The 8,139-nt window shown below is 35.4% G+C and overlaps 1 pseudogene; it reads right to left on the bottom strand.

Moving 5' to 3' along the window:
- Nucleotides 1–6,710: 6,710 nt before the first annotated feature.
- On the bottom strand, nucleotides 6,711–7,115 carry LOC114210955 (prefoldin subunit 4 pseudogene; annotated as a pseudogene).
- Between the last annotated feature and the right edge of the window lie 1,024 nt (nucleotides 7,116–8,139).

Raw genomic sequence — 8,139 nt, 5'->3', positions numbered from 1 at the left:
CTGGCAGCCAACTGATTTGTTAGCAAAAGCTCTTAGGACATTACAAAGCATCAAATTTCAAACCAAAATCTGTAAAAAGTAGTTGAGTAGAAAATGAAATACATATATATTGTCTTTGGGGATGACTACATATATGCAAGTAATTTTAAAATGTATATTTTTCATGAGAGATGTTAATCCTAGACTAAGTTGTAAAATGACTAATCAGTAGTAGGCTTCATTAGGAACCCACCCTATAACACAGTGGGCGAATACTATATATCTTGAGGGTTTTTTTTATCCTCTCCAGTAAAACATCCACATTCTTCATTTTTACTGAGTTAGATTTTCCCCAACCCACCACCCATAAAAATCTCTGATTTGCCAGACCCAGCAAAGAATAAATATACCAAAATTCAATATGTTATCATAATAATAATTCACATGTATTAGAATTCACATGTATAAACTATTTGGAAAGTGATACAGACATGAATAGATATGATATAAATGTGAATAGATGGAGAAAAAACTAATTTTTTTAATTCAAAACCAGAAAAATAAAAACAAATGAAATTTAGAAATTGTAGAGCAAACATCCATGTTTAATCAATATATATTTAATGAGTAAATAAATCAGTGAACAAATAGATGGATGAATAAATGGCATCAAACAGATTAAAAGTTAAAGAATTTTTTTCTTACAATATTATATGTATGTGTGTGTATATGTGTGATGAAAGAGAGGATATACATAATGCCTATTTTGTTGGTGGCTCTGATTACAAAAATTACTCGAAATGTCCTAATACAATGGTATATACAATATAATAAACATGCCCATCATCTGTGTTAAATATTCATCTACTTTACAAAAACTATCACATTAATAACTTTTTTCACAGTCAAAAATGCCTCGTATTTGTGACTGTCCTACACACAAGATATCAATTTTAATTTTTTAAATGCTTGTTCAAATACTATGACTAGAATATGTAGAGGTTTCTAATAACATGAATCAGTATCTCATAGAAATAGAAAAAATAATGTGTTAGTGATTGTTTTATAGCCACAAAACAACCAGAAAGAATTTACATTTTTTCATATCATCAGGAGGCTTGCTGTCATTGTTTTTATCTCACGAACATATCTCTAAAGAGCAGCATAAAAGTTTATAGGATTTTATCCAAATATTTCCCAAATTTAACATTATAGATGGTATAGAGACACTGAGTTATAAATACACTCCCAAGTAAGTGAGGTTATTAATAATCAAAGAAAAAACAACTAATGATAAATTAATAAAGCAGCAATTAAGCCCAGGAAGATCACATCCAACAGCAATACAATCACCATAAATTTATAAAAACTAGCTACAATTGTGACCCCAAACCCCCTCCCTTAAATGGGTACCAATTGTTATTTTAGACCATCTTCTCTTCTGTCTGCAGGGGTAATAATGAGGCTACAGATTAATAAGAAATGTTTCCTTACTATTTAACTAATGGGACTTTAGGTTTTTGTCTCACCATATTGAGATATTTTCTAACAATATTTATAAATTTATGTAAAATATTAATTAAAAAACCTCATAGAATTTGTCAGAGGTAACTTTTGCCTTCTTGTCAAGGGCTATGCAGTATACAAAAATGTCCTTTCCTGAGATAACTATAAATAACCTGCCAGTGACACTTTCTATTCCTGGTAGAGCTAGTGCGAGTTTCTTGTTTTGTTCTGTTTTTTGCTACTGTGAGTTCTTGTAGAAGCAATAAACTACTCCATACTCAGTTATTTACAAAACGGGAACTTAAAATTTACCTGTATTTTTACCTTTTTCCTAACCATCTCAGATATTAGCTCATCCTGAGCTCCCGAGGGCCCTGGAAAGTACATAAAGTGTATATTTTTATTCCAATGTTAAAGGTCGGGGAACAAACCAACTTATAACTCTCTAGACGGGGCCATTTAGTCAAGTGTTTGGGTACGAAAAAAATAACACTTCACTGTATCTCTAGATTCATTCTAAATGCAAGGATTCCTATGATTTTGGATTTTGGATTTTTAAAATATGATTTACCTTGGGGTCTAGAGTTACTTTTAAAAAAATTCTAGTCTTTTTCTATTTCTGGTCAGATTGACAGCTAGCCCGGATTGCTTCTTTCTAATCTGTGTACATCACAATATTTTCGGATAGGCAGCCCTAGACACAGGTCTATGCATGCCACTTTATGTTTTCTCTCAAAGAGTCACTGCAGTTTTGTGGCCAAGAAAATCCCCTGTCCCTCCTGACCCCGTCCCTTCTATCACTTACAAGTCATATTTGCATACGTAGAATACGATTTCTTACAACCCACGGCCAAGTTGCTTTTCTCATTGAAAGTCAAGTGCAACAACAAATTTCCTATTTCCCTATATATTCTACTTTCCTCCAGAAACACTCCTCCTGCACCTACCCAAATGCGAACAATAATTATTTTTAAATTTCTCAACCTGTACCGGGGCACAGGTTAATAACAGAGGAGAATGAGCACTGAACTGAGAGCCAGGCCTCCTAGTTCTCCCCCTAACTGGGCTTGCGACACTTGGCAAGTCACTCAGTACCTCAGTTACAGAGGGGATTCGGCCAGATAAACACTAACTCTTCTAGCTCTAACATTCTATGATTGTTCAAAATGAAAAGCAATTGCTTATAGAATGCAAGTGTTATTTACCTCTAATATGTAAAAATAAGAAGAGACAATATAGAGTCTACATTAGTAAAAAGTAGGGTGTCATTAATAAAAAATATGATCCTCAGATTGAAAGTCTGTCTCTGCCACTCCATTTATCAATTACAAGTCTTCATCACCATCTTCTCTAACGTAGAGTATAAATCAAGACAAATATCCTAAGTAGTTCTAAACTGATGGTCCTAACTGAAAATTTTTAACAAGGCAATATAAATCCATTTGAAATGGATATCTATCTATCATCTATCTCTATATCCACATCATTAAAAAATGAGAACATCTTGATTATTCTTTTACTTCATAGCAGAAAAACCTACACAGATTTTTTTTTACCCAAATTGGAACTTTGAGGTCTGAAATATAATCTCTTTGGCATATACAAAATTCTCTTGGGATGTCCATGTTAGTCACCCCGAAAAGGTAGACCATTCTTCAGGCACTTAGGTATATCAAAGGCAGTACATATGAACTACCAATTAAAATAAACTTTGGAGTCAGAGAAAATAAGATAGTTTCAATTTTGAGAATCAAGTCAAAATTATAAGGGCAGACACTCGAAATTGGGAATAACTTGCTATCAAAACCTTTCCCATATGGGAACTCTTGGTTGCCACTCGAAAGTTAATAGCAATGAAATTTTATACACTCAAACAGTTAATGATGTTTCCTGTAAACAATGAGGAGACAGCTGGTGATCAAATATTTATTAATTGCCCAGAAATTATATAATTTCATGTATAAATGTACTAGTTCTAGTTTATTCTTCACCAAAAATTTTTGCTTCTGGGAATAAAGTGAGACAAGTTTTGTTATTGATATAGTGAATAAACCAAGATGTGTAAATGCACTTATATTCTTTTTTTCTTTTATTTATGTTATGTTAGTCACCATACAATACATCATTAGTTTTTGATGTGGTGATCCACGATCCATTCTTTTCGTATAACACCCAGTGCTCCATGCAGTACGTGCCCTCCTTAATACCCACCACTGGGCTAACCCATCGCCCCTCCTCCCTCCCCTCTAAAACCCGGTTTGTTTCTCAGAGTCCATAGTCTCTCATGGTTCGTCTCCCCCTCCGATTCCCCCACCCCTCATTTTTCCCTTCCTTCTCCTCATGTCCTCCATGCTATTCCTTAGGTTCCACAAATAAGTGAAACCATATGATAATTGACTTTCTCTGCTTGACTTATTTCACTTAGCATGATCTCCTCCAGTCCCATCCATGTTGATATAAAAGTTGGGTATTCATCCTTGCTGATGGCTGAGTAATATTCCATTGTATATATGGACCACATCTTCTTTATCCATTCATGTGTTGAAGGGCCTCTCGGCTCTTTCCACAGTTTGGCTATTGTGGACATTGCTGCTATGAACATTGGGGTGCATATGGCCCTTCTTTTCACTACATCTGTGTCTTTGGGGTAAATACCCAGGAGTGCAATTGCTGGGTCATAGGGTAGCTCTATTTTCAACTTTTTGAGGCACCTCCACACTGTTTTCCAAAGTGGCTGTACCAACTTGCATTCCCACCAACAGTGTAAGAGGGTTCCCCCTTCTCCACAACCTCTCCAACATTTGTTGTTTCTTTCCCTGTCCATTTTTGCCATTCTAACTGGTGTAAGGTGGTATCTCAATGTGGTTTTGATCTGAATTTCCCTGATGGCTGATGATGATGAACATCTTTTCATGTGTCTGTTAGCCATTTGTATGTCTTCTTCAGAGAAGTGTCTTTTCATATCTTCTGCCCACTTTTTGACTTACTTGTTTTTGTGGGTGTTGAGTTTGAGAAGTTCTTTATAGATCTTGGATACCAGCCCTTTATCTGTAGTGTCATTTGCAAATACCTTCTCCCATTCTGTGGGTTGCCTCTTTGTTTTGTTGACTGTTTCCTTTGCTGTGCAGAAGCTTTTTATCTTGATGAAGTCCCAAAAGTTCATTTTTGCTTTTGTTTCACTAGCTTTTGGAGACGCGTTTTGAAAGAAGTTGCTGTGGGCGATGTCAAAGAGGTTACTGCTTATGTTCTCCTCTAGGATTTTGATGGATTCCTGTCTCACATTGAGGTCTTTCATCCACTTTGAGTTTATCTTTGTGAATGGTGTTAGAGAATGGTCAAGTTTCATTCTTCTGCATGTGGCTTTCCAATTTTCCCAGCATCATTTATTGAAGAGACTGTCTTTTTTCCATTGCATGTTTTTTCCTGCTTGTCAAAGATTATTTGACCATAGAGTTGAGGGTCCATATCTGCATTCTCTATTCTGTTCCATTGGTCTATATGTCTGTTTTTGTGCCAGTACCATGCTGTCTTGGTAATCACTGCTTTGTAATATAGCTTGAAATCGGGCAACGTGATGCCCCCAGCTTTGTTTTTCTTTTTCAACATTTCCTTGGCGATTCGGGGTCTTTTCTGATTCCATACAAATTTTAGGATTGTTTGTTCCAGCACTTTGAAAAATGTCATTGGAATTTTGATCGGGATGGCATTGAAGGTATAGATTGCTCTGGGTAGCATAGACATTTTTACAATGTTTATTCTTCTGATCCATGAGCATGGAATATTTTTCCATCTTTTTATGTCTTCTTCAATTTCTTTCATGAGTATTTTGTAGTTCCTAGAGTATAGATCCTTTACCTCTTTGGTTAGGTTTATTCCAAGGTATCTTATGGTTTTTGGTGCTATTGTAAATGGAATCGTTTCTCTAATTTCTCTTTCTACAGTTGCATTGTTAGTGTATAAGAAAGCAACTGATTTCTGTGTATTGATTTTGTATCCTGCCACATTACTGAATTGCTGTATGGGTTCTAGGAATTTGGGGGTGGAGTCTTTTGGGTTTTCCACATAAAGTATCATGTCGTCTGCAAAAAGAGAGAATTTGACTTCTTCTTTGCCAATTCAAATAGCTTTTATTTCTTTTGTTGTCTGATTGCTGTTGCTAAGATTCTAGTACTATGTTGAACAATAGTGGTGAGAGTGGGCATCCTTGACGTGTTCCTGACCTCAAGGGAAAGGCTCTCAGCTTTTCCCCCACTGAAGATGATATTCGCTGTGGGTTTTTCATAGATGGATTTTATGAACTTGAGGAATGTTCCCTCTATCCCTAAACTCTTAAGAGTTTTAATCAGGAAAGGATGTTGTATTTTGTCAAATGCCTTTTTCTGCATCAATTGAGAGGACCATATGGTTCTTCTCCCTCCTCTTGTAATGTGTTCTATCACATTGAATGATTTGAGAATGTTGAACCACCCTTGCATCCTGGGGAAAAATCCCACTTGGACGTGGTGGATGATCCTTTTAATGTATTTTTGGATCCTATTAGCTAGGATTTTGTTGAGGATTTTGGAATCCATATTCATCAGGGATATCGGTCTGAAATTCTCCTTTATGATGGGATCTTTGCCTGATTTGGGGATTAAAGTAATGCTGGCCTCCTAAAATGAGTTTGGAAGTTTTCCTTCTGTTTCTATTTTTTGAAACAGCTTCAGTAGAATAGGTATTATTCCTTCTTTGAATGTTTGGTAGAATTGCCCAGGGAATTCATCAGGCCCTGGACTCTTGTTTTTTGGGAGGTTTTTGATCACTGCTTCAATCTCGTTACTGGTTATTGGCCTATTCAAGTTGTCAGTTTCTTCCTGTTTCAGTCTTGGCAGCTTATAGGTTTCCAGGAAGTCCTCCATTTCATCCAGATTGCTCAGTTTATTGGCATATAGTTGTTGATTATAGTTTCTTCTTTTTTTTTGGTTGCTTAACCGATTTTAATAACATGACATAAAGCCCCTACACTTGATGGAATTGTTATGCAAAATACATAGATGAATACTGTCTTCTTTTAAAAAATATAAAATAAATAAACAAGACATGTGAAAATAGGCAAGTTTCATTAAATAAATGAAAATTTTAAAAAAAGAAACTTTTGGTTTCCATATCATTTGAAGAAGGGAAATTATCATTTTAAACAATATTCAAGTTTATTAAACAAATTTTAAAAAAGTATTATAAAATGTTTAACTGTCATCAGCTTCGAGGTTTATGTTGCTCCCGAATTTTGCATATAACTGAACTTTCAGATCCGCTAACACTTGCTGAATTGATTCCATTCTGGCTTCTAAAGCATCGATTTCTTCTTGCAAATTTTTCTTTGCTTCTTCTAACATTTCCTGTGTTTCTTCTTGAGAATGGCTAACGAAAACATCACCGATTTGATAAGGTATCATTAAGCAATCATCATCTGCAAGCATGATGTCCTCACAAGCATCTCCTAAATTCTGGAGTTGTTTCTTTTTTACTTCTATTTCCTCCTTCAGCTCTGTGATTCTACTTGTATTCCATGCAAATTTGTTTATCTTTTGTTGATCTTCAAAAGTTACATTGACATCTTCTGCAGCCGCCTTCTTCATGGTGGCCGCCATCTTGGGACTGCTGCTGTTGATAATAATTTCTAATAATTGTTTCTATTTCCTTGGTGTTAGTCGTGATCTCTCCCCTTTCATTCATAATTTTATTAATTTGGGTCCTTTCTCTTTTCTTCAGGATAAGTCTGGCCAGTGGTTTATCGATCTTATTAATTCTTTCAAAGAACCAACTTCTAGTTTCATTGATCTGATCTACTGTGTTTCTGGTTTATAATTCATTGATTTCTGCTGTAATTTTAATTATTTCTCTTTTAATGCGTGGCTTAGGCTTCATTTGTTGCTTTTTCTCTAGTTCTTTAAGGTGTAGAGTTAGTTGGTGAATTCGGGATTTTTCTATTTTTTTGAGTGAGGCTTCAATGGCTATGTATTTCCCCCTTAGGACCGCCTTTGCAGTATCCCATAGGTTTTGGACCGATGTGTTTTCATTCTCATTGGTTTCCATGAATTGTTTAAGTTCTTCTTTGATTTCCTGGTTGACCCAAACATTCTTGAGCAGAGTGGTCTTTAGCTTCCAAGTGTTTAAATTTCTGCCAAATTTTTTCTTGTGATTGAGTTCCAGTTTTAAAGCATTGTGGTCTGAGAATATGCAGGGAATAATCTCAATCTTTTGGTATTGGTTAAGACTTGATTTGTGACCCAATATGTGGTCTATTCTGGAGAAAGTTCCATGTGCGCTCGAGAAGAATGAGTATTCTGTTGTTTTAGGGTGGAATGTTCTGTAAATATCTATGAGGTCCATCTGGTCCAGTGTATCATTCAAAGCTCTTGTTTCCTTGTTGATTTTCTGCTTAGATGATCTGTCCATTGCTCAGAGTGGAGTATTGAGGTCTCCTACAATTAAGGTATTGTTATCAATATGACTCTTTATTTTGGTTAACAGTTGGCTTATGTAGATGGCTGCTCCCATGTTGGGGGCATAGATATTTACAATTGTTAGATCTTCTTGTTGGATAGACCCTTTAAGAATGATATAGTGTCCTTCTGTGTCTCTAATTACAGACTTTAGTTTAAGATCTAATTT

Source organism: Eumetopias jubatus, unplaced genomic scaffold, assembly GCF_037043125.1.
Source record: "Eumetopias jubatus isolate StellerSeaLion01/CBP00866 unplaced genomic scaffold, mEumJub1_p1.0 scaffold_8, whole genome shotgun sequence".
NCBI classification, from domain to species: Eukaryota; Metazoa; Chordata; class Mammalia; order Carnivora; family Otariidae; genus Eumetopias; species Eumetopias jubatus.
The sequence above is the reverse complement of the archived record's forward strand: the minus strand, read 5'-3'. Positions and strand labels throughout refer to the sequence as shown.